Below are 20,969 nucleotides of genomic sequence, written 5' to 3'. Positions count from 1 at the left end.
AGGTAGGAGTAGGAGCTGAAGAGAGATTATGGGAATGCAGAATCTGGTTATAAAGAGGCAAGATTGCTTCTTTCAATAGGAGATATTTACGAGCGATGGAAGCAGGTAAATCAAAAGAGAGGTGCAACAAGGTAAAAGACAGAAATGTGGATTGAGAGAAAAGTTGAGAAACCCAAATCAAACCTTTCTGTCGCCTGGTTTTCCAATAGAAAGGTTTGCCATTAATAAGGATATTGGTATTATGCCAAATAGTAGAGGAGAAGAAATCAGCAACAGAGGAAGGGACGGGTGGGGAAGAGGCTAGAAGTAACTTGGTTGTGTATTTATGTATGGGAATGGATGGTATCTGTGGCTTGCGAGAAAAAGCTAGAAATTCAGCAAAGGTAAAAGGTGAAAGAGAAAGACGTTCAACAGTAACCCAAAGAGGACAAAGTTCTTCGGGGTCCCGTAACCAAAAGGAGGCTTGGCGTAAAAGAAAAGCTTTATGATAGGTAGGAAAGTCAGGGAAATTGACACCTCCTTCTGATTTAGGGCGCGTTAATCGGAAAAGAGACATTCGGGGTTTTTTGCCGGACCAGAGAAAAGAAGCAAGAATAGAGTGAATTTTACTAAAGAATTTCATGGGAATAGAGACAGGGATATTGGAGATGGTATACAGAACAATAGGGGATAACATCATCTTAATAGTATCAAGGCGTCCCCACCAGGAGAGATAGAGTGGGTGCCATTTGGTAGTAAGATCAGTTAATTTCTGAATACATTTACTAAGGCAAAGTGAAACCGTATCTGTAATGGAAGGAGTAACATGTAAACCTAAATATTTGATATGAGAGGAGTTCCAGGTAAAATTGGATGCAGCAAAATCAGGTTTGAAAGTGAATTTAGTGAGGGGCAAAATTTCGCATTTGTCATTGTTCAATTTGTATCCAGAAATCAGCGAGTAATCATGAACTTCAGAAAGAAAGGTGGGGATAGAAACAGTAGGGTTAGAAATAAAGAGCAGAATATCATCGGCGTAGGCAGCAAGCTTAATATGAGATTGTGAAAAGTGGAAGCCGTGAATGTCAGGGTTTTGTCTAAGTCTGGAAAGAAAGGGTTCCAAAGCCAAGTTAAAGAGGAAAGGAGACAGTGGACAGCCTTGTCGGACACCTCTGCCCAGGTTAAAGAAGGGGGAAACCAGACCATTTGCACAAACCGCTGCTCTAGGATTGGAGTAAAGAAAGGAAATTAGGGACATAAATTTGGGACCAAAGCCAAACCATTTAAGGGCAGAAAAAAGATAGGTCCACTCTACTCTATCAAATGCTTTTTCTGCGTCCAGGGCAATAGCTGCTAGGGAACCGGAAAAGCGTGGAGAATTGGACAGAACATTAAATAAAAGCCTAGTTTTATCGGTGATAAAACGGCCCTTAACAAAACCAGATTTCTCAGGACCGAGTAAATCCGGTAAAAAGGAGTCTAATCGGGCTGCGAGAGATTTAGCATAGATTTTATAATCAATATTGACAAGGGAAATTGGTCTATAATTCTTGCAATACCTAGAATCTTCGCCCTCCTTGGGAATAATGCAAATATGGGCATCAGAAAAGGTACCTGAAGAACCTCCCAAGGTTACAAAGGAGTCAAGAAGAGAGTGCAGTTTGGGGATAAGCAATGAAGAAAAATGGAGATAAAACTCAACAGTAAAACCATCAGGTCCCGGAGCCTTATCTTTTTTGAGGGAGTTGAGAGCAGAGAGTAACTCTTTCTGGGAGACATCCAATTCCAAAGAGGATAAATCAATAGGGAAATGGTCTGGTTTGCGAATGGTAGAAAAGAAATCAGAAAGAGATTGAGAAGTGGGGTGAGTTTCGGAGGAGTAAAGGGTTGAATAGAAATGAGAAAATTCATCCAGAATATCAGCATCTTTGTGTCGGGGAATATCATTATTATCAAATACAGATTCAATATTTAACTTGTTATGTTTAATTTTTAAATAATTAGCAAGGACTTTGCCCGCTTTATTTTTCCCACCATAGAATTTGGAGCTAGATTTCACTAAATAAAGAGAAGCATCCTCTGTAGATTTCTTGTTAAATTTCAACTTAGCATCTATGAGTGCTGTCAAGCTTTCCTTGGAATGAGAGGTATAGTAGGAGTGCTCCAAACTCTTGATTTTGCGTAGGAGGTCACTGTTATGCTTACGTGCATCTTTTCATTTTGCAGACACAAAGCGGATGATGAAATCTCTAGCCGTGGCTTTGAAAGCATCCCAAATTGTGTGGGTAGGAATGGAGGGAGTATCATTAAAAAGAAAGTATTAATTAAAAAAGTCAATAAAAGAGGTAGTAAATTTAGGATCTAGGAGTAGGGAGTTGTTAAAACGCCACCTCTTTGGCCCCGTAACCTTGGGTAGGATATCAATATCAATATGGACAGGAGCATGGTCAGACAAAAGAATGGGGCCAATTTCAGCATGAGTGAGGGATTGTGCAAGGTGATGGGATACAAAAATATAGTCAATATGCGACTGGGAATGGTGAGAGGGTGAATAAAAAGTGTATTCTCTGGTTGTTGGATTACATAAGCGCCAGGCGTCGATGAGTTTATGCTGTGAAATAGCATGTGTGAAAAGTTTGTGAGGCTGGTTCGGGACAAAAGAGGTCTTGGAATTCTGGTCTAGAAAAGGGTCGAGAGGTAAATTACAGTCTCCCGCTAAGATAAAGTGATCATCTATGAGACTGGTGAGGCGAGTAGCCAACTCATGCCAAAAACTCGGATAACCACCTGTGGGAGCATAAATGTGGAGAAGGGAGAGTGGAACACCCCTCAAGGAAAGCTTGACAAATGACCATCTACCATCAGAGTCGAAGTCAATTTCTAAAACAGAATAAGTGAGAGACTTACGAATAAGAATAGCAACTCCATTTCGTTTGCCATCTCCAGGAGCAAAATGTACCTCTCCCACCCAACCTCTTCTAAGCTTTACAGATTCTGCTTCAGTTAAATGAGTTTCTTGCAAAAAAGCGAAATCCACATTCAATTTAGCAAGGTGAGAAAGAATTTGCTGTCTCTTAATAGGAGAGTTCAGACCTTTAACGTTCCATGAAACAATACGTACTGACATTAAAAAAACATGAAAGAGGGAAGACTGCTACAATAAGGGCTAACAAGCAAAGTACAAAAGATATAGGAGAAGGAGAGGCGAAGAAGTAATAAAGATGATATATTAAAGAACAGTTGGATGAAAAGAATTTGAAAGAGGAAAAGTAAAAATGACACCTCAGAGAAGAGAAAGGGAAGAGAGGGTAAAAGGAAAGAAGAATTGAGGATAGAGTCAAAGATGAACATGTCAATAATGAAAGGAAATGTACTTACGGGTAGGGGAGATGAGGGAAAACAAAAAGGAAGGGCAACCAGATGTGTGAAACAGGGGGGATAGAACCAACTGGAGGAGACAAGGCGGTCAGGGCAAGCGAACCACCCGGCTGGGGAAACATGAAGCACTGGGGATCATCTGTGAAAATAGAAGGAAATCATTAGGGGAGGAAATAAAATAGTACAATCAAATAGACAACGCGAAGGACATATCAATAAAGGCAATATATATAAAAGGGGAGAAAGACAATAAACATATTGAGTAACAAGAGCAACCTGAAAAGAGGAAGTGAAAACATAAGGCATAAGTAGTTATAACAAGAGCAATAAACTTGTGCAAAAACCTATGTAAATAACAGTGAACTGCAAATAGAAAAAAGTTACATTAGTCATATAAATCAAGGAGGAAATGCCGAAGAGGGACCAGAAGTATCCATGGTCGATGCGTGGCAGGAGTTGAGGAAGCTCTGGAGACATACAGGATCCTCGTAAGTCGTCGTCTTGTTGTTATAAGTGACCCGAAAGAGACAAGGATGGAAAAGACCATAGCGGGCACCAATAGAACGAAGTGCAGGTCTCGTATCCAAAAAGGCTTTGCGACGATTGGCCGTAGCTCTAGCATAATCTTGTGCAAAAAGCAAGGTGGATCCAGACCAAGTGAGATGAGGAGCGGCTCTAGCTGCTGAGAGAACCTTCAAAAGGTCAGTGTATTGTAGGAAATACATGATGACACCTCTGGGCTTTACTGAAGGAGAAGTAGATGCAGGGGCTCGACCAAGCCTGTGAGCCCTTTGTATGTTGAGTACAGTGTCCTCCGGAAGATGCAAAAGTTTAGGAAGGAAGGACTTGAAGAAAGCTATAGGATCACTCCCCTCGCAGCCCTCCGCAAGGTCGTAGATTCGCAAATTGTTGCGTCTATTCCTGTTCTCAAGGTCTTCAACCTGCCTTTGAAGAGAAGAAATCTGAGAGTGCATCTGGACAGTTTTAGCAGAGGATTCCTGAAGTGAGGATACAGTATGCTCCACAGATGTAACCCTCGCCTCCATTTGAGCCCAGTTATCGGTTAAGACCTGTAATTTAGCATTAGTTTCTTCCATGAAAGGGCGGAGTGCCCTAATCTCTTCCAATAACAAGTCAAAAGAGGCAGACGGAGCCGAAGCAGAGGCAGTTGGTGAGGGGGGATATTTTTTTAGCTGCTTAATTGTATTCTTCCCATTGGATTGAGGAAGGGGATCCACGGCTGACTTCGACATAGGAGCAGGAAGTTCCTGAGAAGATTCTAGTTGGGCCAATGCTGAGAAAACCTTAGAATTTTTGATGAAGGCGCTCTTTGAGGTTTTGTCGGCGCAGTTCGTGATGAGTTTGCCCATCAGGATAAGAAACGACACCGAAAGCAACCTCAAGTGACAAAAAATAGAGGAGAACCTTTATCATCCAGTAAAAGCAGTCACCAATATGAGAAAAAGGCGAAGGCCAACAACAGTAATGGATTGAAAAGTTGAAATGATGAAGTCACGACGCGCATAAAGAACAAGGAGTGCCTTGACAGGAACGAAGAGGAGGGACTGCCAAAATCAGGAAAAAGGAAATCACCTACATAAGGATGCAGTCTTCCAGTCAGTAATAATTAGTGAGATCCTGTGACATACATTGTTGAGGGAAAGAATGCAGGTTTACTGCTAATGTAGAAAGTAAGGATAAGATAGTCTTTCAATATAGGCTAAACACAATTATTTGACATAAGTAGAGCAGAGTAGGCGCTATTGCGTTATATTGAGGGAGCTTGAAGACACCAAGGCATAAAAACGGCCACTTTTGCACGTAGGAAAAAAAGTGAAGAGAAATGTCACTTTAAAATATCACTATAAAAGAGCACTGGCCGTTTTGAAGTAAAGAGCAGTCAATAAATTGCAAAATGTGACCCACCATGAGGGAGGAGGGTGTTGCCAAGCATCGGAACGGGGTTGCTGGAAGCGCCGACTATGCCAGTGTGAGGAACGCTGCGTGAGGGAGGGTTCACCTAAGATGGCGGCCGCGGCCGTTACAGAGCCGCGGCGCTTGCAGCGTCACCTGGAAAAGGCTGAAGAGAAGCACAGAAGATCATGCGAGAGGTCGCATTGTGGTCGGGAAATACTCCGCCGGCCGAATCCTTTACTCGGCGAGGCAATAACCGACGTGGTCCGCTTGTTCACCCCAGCCGCAGCGGAGCGCTCAGGTCGGCACCGCCATCTCCATCGGGCGCTAAGCCACGCCCCCCGTTTATTTATGTTATAATGTATTTTAATTAACGAATTTCATGTTATTTAAATTTTGCATAATTTAATTCTGTAGCGGGTTGTGGGTTTATAGGGGAATAGGGTGGGAAGCAATTTAATTATAATTAATTAAATATGTAAATTTATTTATTGGTATTTGTTTATAATTAATTGTTCAATAATTTTTATTTTGTAATTAATTACAATTTAATTGCCAATTAATGTTATTTAATTGATTAATTGATAATTATGTTAATTTAATTAATGTAATTTTGTAGCGGGTTGTGGGTTTATGGGGGAATAGGGTGGGAAGTAATTTAATTATAAATAATTAAATATGTACATTTATTTATTGGTATTTGTTTATAATTAATTGTTAATTAATTTTTATTTTGTAATTTATTACATTTTAATTGCCAATTAATTTTATTTAATTGATAATTATGTTAATTTAAATATTTTTATTTTTGTGGCGGGTTGTGGGTTTATAGAGGAGTAGGGTGGGAAGTAATTTATTTATAATTAATTAAATATGTAGATTTACTTATTGGTATTTGCTGCACTCTTTGGAGTGGGAATAGTAATTTTTACCCCTACGCTATCCAACGCTTTCCCTACTGTTGCACTCTCCGGAGTGGGAATAGTAATTTTTACCCCTACGCTATCCAACCTTTTCCCTACTGTTGCACTCATTGGAGTGGGAATAGTAATTTTTACCCCTACGCTATCCAACGCTTTCCCTACTGTTGCACTCTCTGGAGTGGGAATATTAATTTTTACCCCTACGCTATCCAACGCTTTCCCTACTGTTGCACTCTCTGGAGTGGGAATAGTAATTTTTACCCCTACGCTATCCAACCCTTTTCCTACTGTTGCACTCTTTGGAGTGGGAATAGTAATTTTTACCCCTATGCTATCCAACGCTTTACCTACTGTTGCATTCTCTGGAGTGGGAATAGTCATTTTTACCTCTACGCTATCCAACGCTTTCACTACTGTTGCACTGTCTGGAGTGGGAATAGTAATTTTTACCCCTACGCTAATCAACGCTTTCCCTACTGTTGCACTCTCTGGAGTGGGAATAGTAATTTTAACCCCTACGCTATCCAACGTTTTCCCTACTGTTGCACTCTCTGGAGTGGGAATAGTAATTTTTACCCCTACGCTATCCAACGCTTTCCCTACTGTTGCATTCTCTGGAGTGGGAATAGTAAGTTTTACACCTACGCTATCCAACGCTTTCCCTACTGTTGCACTCTCTGGAGTGGAAATAGTAATTTTTACCCCTACGCTATCCAACACTTTCCCTACTGTTGCACTCTCTGGAGTGGGAATAGTAATTTTAACCCCTACACTATCCAACCCTTTCCCTACTGTTGCACTCTCTGGAGTGGGAATAGTAATTTTTACCCCTACGCTATCCAACGCCTTATCTACTGTTGCACTCTTTGGAGTGGGAATAGTAATTTTACACTTCCGCTATCCTACGGTAATATTATTGGTTATTGTTTTAATTATATTATGTTACTATATATATATGTTTTAACAAATATAATTGTAAAAAATGTTTTTATAACTTTAATTAATTATTTAATTATTATAAGTTAATTTAAGTATTTATAAAGATATTTTAGTAAATAATTTTTAATATTAATTTAATTTAACATTGTTTTCACTCAAGTCGATATTTTTACAAACTATATTTTAGTAAACGATATTTTTTACTCGATATTTCTGTACTTACCTGTTTGTGGATACAAAGTCGATTTTCTGTCTGTCGATATTTTGTCGCCGATATTTTAGGTAGTCGATATTATGTCCCTCGATATTATGTCAGTGATCCCCTTCTCATACCTCATGGCCAAGGAAAGGAACCCCTCCCTCTCCACCTCCGACAGACGCCTTCACTCACCAAGTTCCTCAAGGGCCTAAAGACCTGGCTGTTTGACGAGGTACCGTAACTTTCCAGAGGTGCTCTCCGTCCATCCTCAGCCCCAGCGCCTTGAGACCCTATGGGGTGAGTAGCTGTGCTTTACAAACAAGTGATTGATTGACCCTGTTCAAAAGGCTTATTCCTCTCTCCAAGTATGCTGCAGAATGGAAAGAGGAAGAAAAGAGGGGAAAGTGGGTAAAACAAAGATATTTCTTTATGTTACACCTCTGTTTGGTAAGAGCTCTATTTTGGTACAAACCCAGGTTTGCAAGTCTTTCAAAATCTTTTTGTATGTCGAAATACATAATTCGATGCATGGAAATACTCACGCTCCACCATTCAACTCCTACCTGATGCAAAGTAAAGCAAGGCAGTGCTAGTAAACGTCAAAAATGATTTTCGGTCGGACTGCACTACAAAAGTGATGCAAAAGGTAAATCTGGACTGCAATTTCTAAACAACTGATTTAATAAAAAAAAAGGATGACACAACACTGATGAACATGAATCCATCACATATAGAAAAGTCTTCTAATAACACAAAAGTAGCACTTTCTGAAGTGATCATATTAGTGGAAGGCAAGCCTCCGAATCAGTAAAGTTTAATTATGTCACACTGATGTTTTCTGTAAGAGAACATCCCCATTCAGCTGTTGCTTCCTCTTCTAGAATACGAGTCAGCACTTACACTCATTTTAGAGGAATATACCCTTTGATACATGTTACTGACCTATTTTACCCTACGCTACCGACCTCAGGAACAGAAAATAATGGAGTTGATGAACAATGTAACAACAGCTCAGAAAAGTGCAATGTGGAATTTTTCCTCAATCCTCGAGTGGCTGACTTCATTTAAGTCACATTTGTTTGTTAAAATGAAGTCTGGTTAATAGTTTATCAGCACTGCCACAGTACCATTTATTTATTTAATTGTAGTTTTATATAATGCGAACATGACTCAGGGGGATTAGAGTGCTTTACAAGACAAAAGGATCGACCAATCATCAAAAATGTTTATATAAACAAAGCAATAACAGAGTTACAGAGCCCAAGGGCATTGGAAAGCTTGGCAAAGAAAAAGGCTCCGACAAGCAGAGCAGATCCAAGCAAAAAACTGTAACAGACCAATAAAATCAGATGGGGAACGGGACAAAGAAGCTCTTATGGAACTAGGTGATAATAACAGTATCCAAAGTGTCTTTCAAACAGAAGGGTTATAAGTTCCTTTTCAAAGGTGGCAAGACAGAGGGTGTTGCAGAGGGCTCTAGGCAGGGAGTTCCATTTTCTTGTTGCATTTCCAGAGAAGGATTGATTCATGTAATGTTCATGCTTGAATGTAGGAGACTCCAGAAGAAGAGATTCTGAGTTTCTCAAGCCCCCATTGAGCACCAGAGATCTTCAGTTTTTCAGAGATGTTGGTGGGAGGAGAGTCACGGAAGCTTTCTATGTAAGATAACACATTTTGAAGTGAGCTCATTGGGGGGACATTGCAGGGTTAGCAGGATTGGAGAGATATGGTCTAATTTATTTGGCCTGTAACAAAGAGAGTTGCCACTTGTAGAACAGCGTTGATGGACGACACATGAGCTTTTAGAAGTCTGGAGGGAAACAATTTCCCATACTCCAGTGTGTAGAGAACCAGCACCGGGACTGATTTTATGTTTTGGTCTGGACTAACCATCTGATACCCCCAAAAGTCTTAGTTGTAGCCTGAACACTCCTGGTCATCGTCCAGTGATGAGAGCATCGATAAACTTATAGATATGGGTGTCATCAGACTATAGGATTTAAATAATCCCTGAACCACTGAGTAACTCACAGAGTGGGTTTAGATATAAATTGAACAGAAATGGCGAGAGGATTTAATTTTGTGGAACCTCATGTTAACATTGTTAGGGAAAGAACACCCAATTTTCACCACTTGCAACTAGCTCATCAGATAGGATGTGAGCCGTCAAGGATTATTCCCTCAATGCTCAATTGGTCTTTTAGGATGTTCAGAATGCAGTGATTAACTCTATCAAAGTCAGCTGAGGGAGCAAGGAGCACAAACAGACAGGAATCACTAGAGTTGAGGTTGCAGGGGGAGTCAACAATGAGTATTTTTCACCCTCTACACTTGAAGTGTACTGCAACTGAATCCCCTGTTGACAGTTTACTGTGATGGTCTCATCCAAGAATGTAAAAATATAAGTCACTCAAATTTGAAAGGTTCTCTTACTGAAAGATTGAAGTGCTGAAGTAGGGAATATGAATATCAAGATGTTCCACAGCAGATACCTACCTAGTGAACCTAGCCCGAGGTGCTGGGTGATGCAAACCCAGATCACTGATGTTGAGAAGATGGGGCTATTTCAGACTGTTGCTTAGAACTATCAATGAGGGGCATCAACACAATGTCTTCAAGGGACAATTGATAGTGGCTGTAAAAATAATGGAGGGTGACATTGAGAGCCTGGAAATATTGGCAAGGGCCTCACAGGTACATTTACAAAGTTTCCAGCCTCTCCAGAGATTCTCATCCATTGCTTTGTAAAGTTAGAAGTGGTACAGAGTGATCTAGCTGAAAGGTTGCAGATCCACTACTCCTTTGAATGTTCGAGAGAGGGCCTCACATTACGGTCTCAAAGCAATATTTTGCTTTACAGAGAGCTTTTTTGACTCACTCTGTGGCTAAAATAAGAGATGGTTTCATATCAAGGGTACAAGATGGTAATCTATCTTGACCTAAGCCACATAATTCAAATGAAATGCCAAGATACACAGCATATCAATAAGGAATGCCGTGGTATGAACATTGCAGAGCTACTGTAATAACCAGACAGCTATTGAATGAAGGAGTAGACACAATCCAAGATTCATGCAAATCCAACCAGTCTATGACTTTTTGGCTGGTGATGCAGAGTTAGCCCGTATCCTGAATGGAAGAGTCCTGCCATTCTGACTAAAAGTGACCGATATTACATGCCTAACATGATTTGTCCACGCTTGTTTTTGAGGTGTTTAAGGGATGAACTCTTCTTTCTGTCTTTTGGATGTACTGCTGGTGCTGTGGTTATTTTCTCTTTTTTTCTCCCCCTCATCACTTCCCCATCTACCATTCATTTTATTATTATGGGTTGCTACTGTCCTGAAGTGTAATAAACAGTGAGCTATTGAAACAAGGATTCTGTACTTTTGTTTTGCTTCAGCTGCTCAATAAAACAAAGCCTCTATCCCATTACTCCAAACTCAGGCAGGTAACAAACTAAATTAAAAAAATCAACAAAAGGTATACAAATAGTGATGCTTGCCTTCCCTCAAACAACACATTTTTTTGCAAAGTACTGTAATGAACTTACTTAATTTAAAAACAAAAGAATTATAGAGAAAGAAAACAGAAATCAATGCGTGGATGAAGCAAGAGAGTTTGCAAGCCAATAATGAGTGATGATTTCCCTCAAGAATATAAATCCAAAATGACTAATGTTTGAACATAGAATAAGCAGGACTGGAAGAAGTTGCTACTGTATTTACAGTAGGCTCGCTGTAAATAGCATTTTTTGCTGTGAACAAAAACGTGCAAAAATTATGCATGCCACATTAACAAAATTACCAGAATGGTCCACCTGGGTAAAATGTTAACTCAAAATTTATTTTGAGTGTGGCCCTTGTTAAAAACAACTGTGTTCAGAAAAGACTCTTTAGTATTGTTCCCATGCTTCTGTGTTAGAACTGTCACCTGAACTATATGTTTTTTACACAGCGTGGTCTAAGTATAGTCTCAAGCATTATGCGTCACATCCATAATGTCAAAATTACATTACATCTGTGTAAATTAAATATAACCCAGGCTTAAAACAATTTTAATGACACTTTTACATTTCAACTCTAAATTCATATTTGTGCAATACATATGTCCTCTGTTGCTGGTGGTAGCAGAGAGCACACTCACTATATGTGTGCTGTCAGTCCACACACCACAACCACTCTAGTATTGTTTGTAGGATCTGCGTATATTGCGCTATGGTGGGCTAAGCTGCAGTCCCATTAAGAGTTGAGATAATGTAGCCTTTTTGTGCTGCATGCAGTGGAATGTTTCTCTATCATCAACCATACTTATTCCCTGGGTATTTTCTTCCAGTGTATTGTGGATACCCAGCCCATAGTGCTTCTCCCTCCCAGGTTTCCATACATGCCATTAGGATCCACATGCACAATTGCATAGTGGTAATTTATTGGGAATCATCAAATTCCCTATTGGATGAAATGCTGTATGGATAGAATATGCATTGCCGCTTCTAACAGCACTGCAACCTCTTATTCTCGTTTATTTAAAAATCTCAGGAACCTCACTCACCCAACTTAATAACACCACTGATAACATCAAAATCAATAATTTATTTTTCCTCAAAGTTTGAAAGGCTTTTCCATCCAGTACTGAAGTAAAGTCATAGTTCACAAGTATGGGTGCCTGTGCAGATAAGAAGGAACGCCATCCATCATGTACTGTTATTCACCAAAAGCAATCTGGCGTTGACACGCAAAGACATTTAAGATTGTGTTACATAGTACTACTGGGATCTGCTTAAGGACAAACTTAACACATTTCATCTCTAATATTAAGTACAGGGTGGCTCTTTGGTTACTGGAAAGAGCTACCTTTTCCTCTGACAACCAAGAAGTATACTTGGCATTCAGTGCTTTACAGCTCTTTGAAGTAGGCCATCTTGGTCAACTCGCTAAAGCTATCAGTGTCCTATATGTTTTGATTTCTTGAACGTGTGTATTTTGTAATTAATCGATTATGGCTTAGTGGATGCTTGGGCTTGCAGGGTTTCTGAAAAGAACTTGGTGTCATTGGGTTCTTATTTCCCTCAGTTGCTGAACAACTGAGGCTGGGATGTTGATTCCTTACATTTTTACCATGTGTTTTTTATGACTTGTCCCTTTGTTCTTTTATTTTACCAGTTATTTTTATAGTGGTCACTTGTGACAGCCATTTTTGGCCTCTAGGCTTTTTGTGAAAGTGTTCCAGTGGAATCCGTCTGTGTGATCTCCATGATGTTCCCTATTGAGTTGCTTTGACTGTTTAGGGGCATCATGCTTGTCTGCTACAGGGTTTTATATGTCCTGTACACTTCTGGAAAAGGTTTTGGGCTCTTAACACCCATGTGTGGCGACTGTGAGTCTTGAGTATTGCTTTATTGTTTAAGGACTACATGCCTGTCAGGTGAGGGTTGGCTGCATGTGTGCTTGGGAAAGCAAGACCTTCTGACATCCCTTGAATCATGTTAATGAGGGTCTGGCTCAGGGCACTCGGGGTGGGGGGTGATCTAGCAGACCACTGTGTCTTCTGATAAGCTCTTTGTTTGCTTTGGATGTGTTCTTACATGGTTTGCTCGGCTTCCCTCCATCTTGCTTACCTTTTTTGTTTTGTTGCTTTCCTACTCAGCTGTGAAATCATATGCCTATTGATTTGCCTGGCCTGCCTATGCTATCCTTCTTTGGCACTAAGAGTTCTGCCTGATATGCCTATGCAGGTTAATTGAGGATCAGAATGATTCCTCATTAGTCATGTGGGTCACCAGGCCTCTCTTTGGGTGGTTGTTTGGTTCGTGGTCCACAGACCTGCTGCCTCCAGTTCTGTACAGTGAGATCAGGGTTATCCTTCTGACAATGGTGGGGTTTATAGACGAATATCTCACACTTACTTTGTGCCTTCCTGGGATAAAGAAGATGGCTGAATGGGCAATGGCACCGTTACATATGGGTAATTTTCATTACTCCAGGACCATGACCCTCTTGGGTCAGCCCTGCACCCTTCCCAACTGTCCCTGCAGAATCTCTGCATCGGTCCCGGCCGGGGTGTCTGAGATTATGAGGTGTCCGCTGTCATCGGAGTCCAGGGGTGATGCATCTGTGTGTGAAACAGTGCATTGTTATTATTTTGTCTAAATGTATATGTTTTGCATACTTTTAACTACATAAATGACATATTTGGACAGACTATTGACCCTGTGCTGCTGGCCTCATTTCATTAACATTGGGGATCATACATGCACACTTGGATGACATGACTACAACTCGCATGATGCAACACTTTGGTGAGGGTAAATGCGTTAGGCACTGCTACCTGTGAACTGTGATTGCTCTGGGGGGATGGGCAGGGGTAGCCTACACGCTGTTTATCTGCACTGGCATACATCTTACCTTGGTCTCCTGCCGCAGCGCTGGAAGTGTCCAATTGGGTGACGCCCACGACTGCCTCGGGCTCAATGGTACCCTCAACGAGGTCCTCCAGGGCTGTGTTGGGTGTGACACTGGATATCCCCCCTCCTGTTTTTTGAAAAGGTCTATAACTAGTGGAAAACCAGAAAAATTAATAGATAAATACTACTATTTTGTTAGCCCACTAACTCTAGTACTGAATCACCAGATATTTAGATGTATTCTGTTTTATTTTATTTATCACATATATATATTTTTCATACACATTTTTTTCCTTTATATTTTTATCTTAAATATATTAACATTTTAGAGAAAATGAATACACATTTCATAGACACATTTCAAAGTATTTGATTATCAAATTGATAATTCACATAGTGTTGACAAACAAATCTAAAATTCACATAGCCAACACATAGACGAACATGCGACAAGGAGTAATGGAGGCAACGTGGTAGGTAGCACACAGGCAAAGCGGTGGGTGACACACTACGCGCGTTTCGGGTTTGGAAGCCTTCATCAGGTGACCCGTCTTTGGCACTATAATTTAAAAAAGACATATATTTACATTCAGACTAACAGTGAGTAAGCATAATTATTGTGGGCTAATATATATCTCTCTATTAATTCCTTATATTCGTGATTCATAATTCTAACTAGTGATATATACAATAGACGTGTGATACTACACATATACATTTCCAACAAACTCAGAATATTCCTGAAATTACATAATATAAAATAAAAAAAAGATACATTACATATTCATTTTCATATCAGTGCAGTCTCTATATATGTACAAACATAATGCTCCTTCTCTATCATTTCACGTTGGCATTGTCAACGGCATGTCCATAAGTAAACATTTCACGTAAGATGTATTACTGTAACTCATATATTTCTATAGAATCCATTGTTTATATCATCTAATATATGATGTCTAAATACTAAACATTTTATGTGTCCGGTAGAGGGCACATTGACACCACCCGATACTCCACAATGGATAATGGTAAAAAAGGAAGTGAGGTGCGGGGGGGTTTGGGAAGGGGGGAGGGGGAAAAAAAGGGGGGGAAAGAAAGGGGGAAAGGGGAAATTGGAAGGGAAGGGAAAAAAGGGGGTTAGGGTGAGGGAAAGGGGGGTTTTGGGGGGAGGAGGGGGGAAGGGGGAGGGGACAAGAGGGGACTGTGGGGAGGTGTGGATGGACACGGGGATGCTTAGAATACTTACAGAAAAAAGTGGCTCAAGATGGACGTAAATTCAAACATAAAAACATGCAAATCGTCAGAGACTTGAGTTCCTGTATTAGATGAGAATGGAAAGGAAAGGTATATAATATTGTGTGTTTAGAGTTATATAACCACTACAATATATATGACTGTGCAGTGTGAAGTTGAGAGCTTTTATTACTGATAGTCAGGGAATATAAACTGACTAAACATAAACAGCGAACACCATATATTTTAGGATATGTTCCAGGGCTCTAAAAGATGATGATAGATACTCCATAACGTCTACTTACCAATATTAAAAGGTAGTCACATATTGATGTAAAGAGAAAGACGTAATGTACAGCTCTGTAAAAAGAAGATGGGTTCACTATCATTTTAAGTCCTAAAAATGCATACAAAGAATGAAGTATTGCTCCACTCCCATATCAAGAATTATTCTTATACCTCGATTAGATGCCAAGTTAACAAATGAAGGTAGTTCTAAGGTGGTAAGCGATGCTTGAAATAATTTGATGTTAAAACAATACTTCGGATGAAGGTATCAAGATGGACTCTCAATCTGTAACTTGGGGAATAAAGGACAAAATATGGTTCACCTGTATTCTAGTATGGAGGTGCACTATAGTTTATATTAAAATGACATATACCTTAAACTAGGGTTCCAATACGGAAGTCGGGGGCCAGGAAGAGGTATTTAAGAAAAGAAAATTGCAGGATACGTAAGTAAAAAATAGATATAAAGTACGTAAGCGACCACTAGAGTTTCATGTAAGTATTGTTTATAGTTAAACAAGGGACATTATCTCAAAAGCTGCAAAAACACCGACATGATTGGATATAGCTACAAGAAAACTGTTATATGCCAACGGCCTCGTGCACTGCAGGTCCGAGCGACAGCCCATGTGATTTATTCACTCGATAATTGAACTGATGTAAATAAGCTCTATTCCACAATAACGTAAATGGGTGTGAAACTGCAAAAGGACTGTGGTGTACCAGCGGCCTTGTTCGCTACAAGTCCGAGCGATACTAAGTAACGGCCCATATGATTATTCACTTAATAGTTACATTGATGCAAGTGAATTCCTTTCGACAACAGCGTAAACTAGATAATAGTCTCGATTCACTAAAATCTTCACATATTACATATTACTAATACCTGTTCAGGCCGGTTTAGGTGGCGGTGCTTTATATCAAATATACAAAGGGTATATAGAGAAGACATCAGACTGCATAAAAGACGGATATTGGTGAGATTATATCGCTAGCTCATTTGCCGACTTACCACAGGCCCGATTGTTCTAAAGCAGGATATGGCCCCCCTGTTCATTAATGCTCCTCAGAAACTCGCCACCCGCGGCGAGGGAAGTGAACCGAGAGGAAAATGTATGCCCCTTATGTAACAGAGCCAACTGATGACGTCAGTAGTTTCATTCAAGTAGAAACCGGACTGGTAAACCATCGCTTCTAAGAACGAAGAAGAACTTAATTTGAAAGAAATGGTTTGCTAGATATAGACTACAGACCATAAGCTGCAAGATAACGAAGGCTAGTATGTCTCCCTCCTGTTCCAGCTGCATCCTTCACCCTTTCTGCAATCCTCTCCTGAGGTCATAACACCTCGTTTTCAGGTCGTCTATGCTGTGGTGCGTTACTCTAACAGCATTTACCCTCTCCTTGATGCGCAGCCAGATCATGCGCTTCTCTGCCTCAGGCACCTTTAGTGACAGCTTGCCAAAGAGCCTGTCATGTTTGCTGCTCACCCCCTCGATCAGAAGTTCAAGTTCTTTGTCTGAAAACTTTCTCTTCCTCTTTCTGGGCATGCATCCTTTTCCATCCTGGAATGCAGTGGTATTGCTGGTTTGTGGTATCAGTGTTTCTCTCCTCTGCTCCTGTGCTCTGCCTCCTGCCCTGAGCTCCTTAGGGAACTGAATGAAGCATGGACTGGAAGACTTCCTGGTTGTGATGTCATCAACCTGCTTCCAACGCGACCTTTTTTTGCAAATTTGCTAAAACCGAAATCGCAAATACCGATTCAGTATTTGCTAATTCGGTATTTGCTAATCTTTATTTGGGACTCTCGCTATCGTGGTTTCGGTATATTTTACCAATTTTTAGCGATTCGGTAGTAAATACCGAATCTGTTGATGCATCGCGGAATGCGAGTCCTTATTTGCGATTCCTTATTTTTCGCAAATAAGGACTCATTTTACAGAATTTTGATGCATATGCCCATTTATGCCTTAAACATTACACACTTATTTATCTAGTTCCCTAATCCACTTGTAATGATTATTAATGATTTTTTGCTCATTAAATGTGTTTCTATTTTTTAAAATTGGTTTTAGAATGTTAATATGATGTGTCCTTTAATTTAACATTGTTGATCCTGCTTGAAATTAACATACACTTCTCAATGGATTGTCAGCTGTGTCTACCAGAGAAACAAATACTTGAGCAGTGATTCTTTAAAAAAATGTGTTTTGGCCTAAAACATTTGTGTTTACTCCATTAATAGATATCAACCTGAAACAAACAATACATCACTTATATTAACTTTGCACTCATATAATCAGTTGTAGGAAGCTCTACCTCCTCATTTAAGGGGGTGGTGACATGGTAGTCCACGCCTATGTATAAATCTTTACTGGTGAATGGTGAATAGCCATAAAATGTAGAGATATGTCTAGGTGTAGAAGCAGATCTATGTATGTGTACATGTATATTTACCATTGCCAATCAGTCCCTATGTTTTCTCCCTTACAGGAAGGACCTGGCCTGGCAGTTCAGGCTGGGCTGTTCCCATTGAGCGCAGGGTCAAGACTGATTTGCATATGACTGGGTCTAAACTGGAATGGCATGGTGAGCACAAAAAATGGCGTTAGGCCCAGATCTCTACTGGGGTGAATGTATGACTTTGTTCTGCATTCTGTCCATCATTTGTTCTTTTTACATTTGTCACTCCGAGTGGGACAGGTATGCCCAGACGTGGGTCCCATGCTCTCCGTGCCATTGGAGTCAAGCTATCCTGGCTGATGAGGGAGGGCTGAAAGCCCGAAACCGGTCCTAGGATGCTTGTTTTCAGCCAGGGAGGACCTGGCCTGGCAGTACGAGCTTATACTGTTCCTATTGGGCGCAGGGTCAAGACTGATTTGCATATGGCTGGGTCCAAACTGGAATGGCATGGTGAGCAACAAAACAATGGATTTAGGCCCAGATCTCTGTACTGGGGCGAATGTATGACATCGTTCTGCATTCTGTCCATCAGTTGTTCTTTTTGCTCCCTTACTCACTCCATCATTCTAAAGGAACAACTTCAGACATGTTATTATTAACAGTGAAGTCTTTAATTGTTTCTAAATAATTCAACAACTAAAAGCAGACTTGATCTATGGAAACGTATTTGAAGCCTCTTGTAGTGTCATCCCAAAAGCAGTCTGTTATACATATATTTTGGCAGAGTCAAAAGAGTTTACCCAATAGTTCACCTAATTACACATCAACAAGTCTGGAATGTGTGTGCATGCATTTTAAGAAACATGTATGCAGTTGTTTTTCAAACTTCTCTATTTCAAAATAACCGATTTTGAGATGTCAGAAATAGAAAAAAATTATGTACCCAAAAGGTTAATTTTCGAGGGGATCCTGCTTGGAACAAATAGAATGTTAAATGCTACTGTTGAGATTGTGTCATACATTCCTTTGAATTTAGTCACAACATTGGCTGTGCTGTGGAAAGTTTTGCATATCAGTGGGAAAAACTGTGGAAAATATTTATTTCCGCTTACCCTAACAAATTATGTCATGCAGCTGAACAAAGTGATAATAATATATGCAAACAAGGCTTACATGCTGTATACAGGCTTAGGAAGTAATAATGGAATAAACATACACAGTAGCTATTTATACCACATCGGTGATTTATGTTGTATCCTGCTGTAAAGTTCACTCGTTTTAGTGTATCTAAGTTTCTTTGAATTGCTCTGTGCACAGTTTCTTTTTGTGATACAAAATGTCTGTTTTTTCAGTACTAATGATAAGCAAAGTACATCAATTGATGAGGGAGGTGGGGGGATTATTGAGAGACCATAAGACCCAAATCACAAAGGTAAATACACATACATGTGTTCACATGAATAGTTACTACTACACCTAGGTACACTTTTTTTGCTTTTCAGCATTTATGGGTGTAGGTTGACTTTTTTGCTATTCCCCATTTCCAAGTGTACATCTATGCCTAAGTGCAGAAATGCATGTCTCCAACCCCTGGTGGAACCTCTTACAACAGGATGTATGAGTGCAATGTTACTGGTAGTAACGTTTAACTTGTAGCTGGAGATCTCTGCCACTGAGGTGGTGATTTCCCTATGGGGAAGTATGGAGAAAATATTAAAGTTTTTTAATCTTTAAAAGATATACTACAGATATACAGTAAGCAGGCTCTCTATATAGTGCACTAAAATGAAGTACACTGTGTAGAGAGTCCAGTGATTGCCCAATAGGTATGCAGAGGTAAAAGTGGATAATTCGAATGCTCTTTTTGTGGGTGTAGCGGCACGCTGTTAGGCTTATCAGATGGTATCGCTAAGCATTTGCTGTCATAAACAGAGGCAATAAATGAGGCACACATTCTAAAATAAATCTGAGACCAATTTGTAAATAATAAAGACTATTTTTATGTATTTTTTTAGGGACCAAGAACACTTCTATGGTAAGCACTTTTTGAGTTACGATTTTTAAAGAGTACGTAAAATGTATCATATTTGTGCAAAATTACACACCATAGGAATCAATGGAAACAAAATAGAAATTGTATATAACATAAGGCAATGGTTTCACAAAGTTCACCTTCTCGTTTTAGGTTGAGGTTGGGCCAGGTCCAAAGTTCCAGTGGGAGATGTTTGGTAGCATTCTGGATCGGGTGTGAGGAGAGTGATGAGGGTCTTGGAATCTGGGATGCAAAGACGAAGAGAGGCCATTTGGAAATTACCTGCACATGGGCTTACAGGTAAGTCCAGGGAAGGTCTCCTTAGAGGGAGGAGATTGCAAGGGCCTGCAGACCACAGGAGCAGAGCTGGTTGGCCAGTGCTGGGGCCGGTGGGGCTGAGTGCAGAGCAGAGCAAACAGGCCAACTGAGTGTCATGCATCTTCAAGGTCCTTGTGGTCAGGAGCAGGCATATTGGTGAGGTGAGGTGATCTTGGAATAACTTGGCCACTCAGGAAATAGGTCTCACGTGTCTTAATGTCTCTTAATACGTGCTTACTTGTGGTGCTTTGAGAGTACATTGTGGACTCTTCGTATTGGTTTCATACCAATACCCGGTGTACCAGTTTCGGGTCTGGTACACCGGGTATTGGTATGCTCCGGTAGGTTATGGTGTCTCCAACCTTGGTGGAGAGGCAGTTCGGACCTTCCGGTGCAGGTGTACCTCTTTTTGCATTGGTGCTGCATCGAAGTCTGAGGGGAGCAGCAAGTCGACAAACCGGACTTCATGGGATTGGTGCCCGCTGTGTGCAGGGGGGTGAAGGTTTCACTCCAAGAGTCTCAGTAATTTCGTTAAGGCTGGAGATGCTTCAGGGTTCTTGGAGTCCTTGCAGGATTCAGGCTGACACAGCAGCAGTGTTTGTCTAGTCCTTTTTGCAGCAGCGGGTCTTCTTTGTCCTTGTCTTCTTTGGTCCGATGAATCTGAGGTTCAGGTCTCAGGGAGCCATCTAACTACTGAATCTATGAGCGTTACAAGGTGAGACAGGTAACAGCCATTAGTGACCATTTCCTGTGGGAAGAAGCTCTACCTTAGCCTTGATTGGAGGTTTTTTTACCATCTCAAGATGGTGGAATTTCAGGAGAGGCTCCTTCTCGCCTGCCCTGCCCTAGGTGTGATGCAGGCTGAGGGAGGACCCTTCTCTCCGTCTAACTAATTTTCTCGCCTTTCCTCCTCCCAAAAGGGGTGCAGGAAAGGGGGCTTGGCCTCCCCCACTAGCT

Source organism: Lissotriton vulgaris, chromosome 6 (assembly GCF_964263255.1).
Source record: "Lissotriton vulgaris chromosome 6, aLisVul1.2, whole genome shotgun sequence".
NCBI classification, from domain to species: domain Eukaryota; kingdom Metazoa; phylum Chordata; class Amphibia; order Caudata; family Salamandridae; genus Lissotriton; species Lissotriton vulgaris.
Note: the sequence above shows the minus strand (reverse complement) of the source record.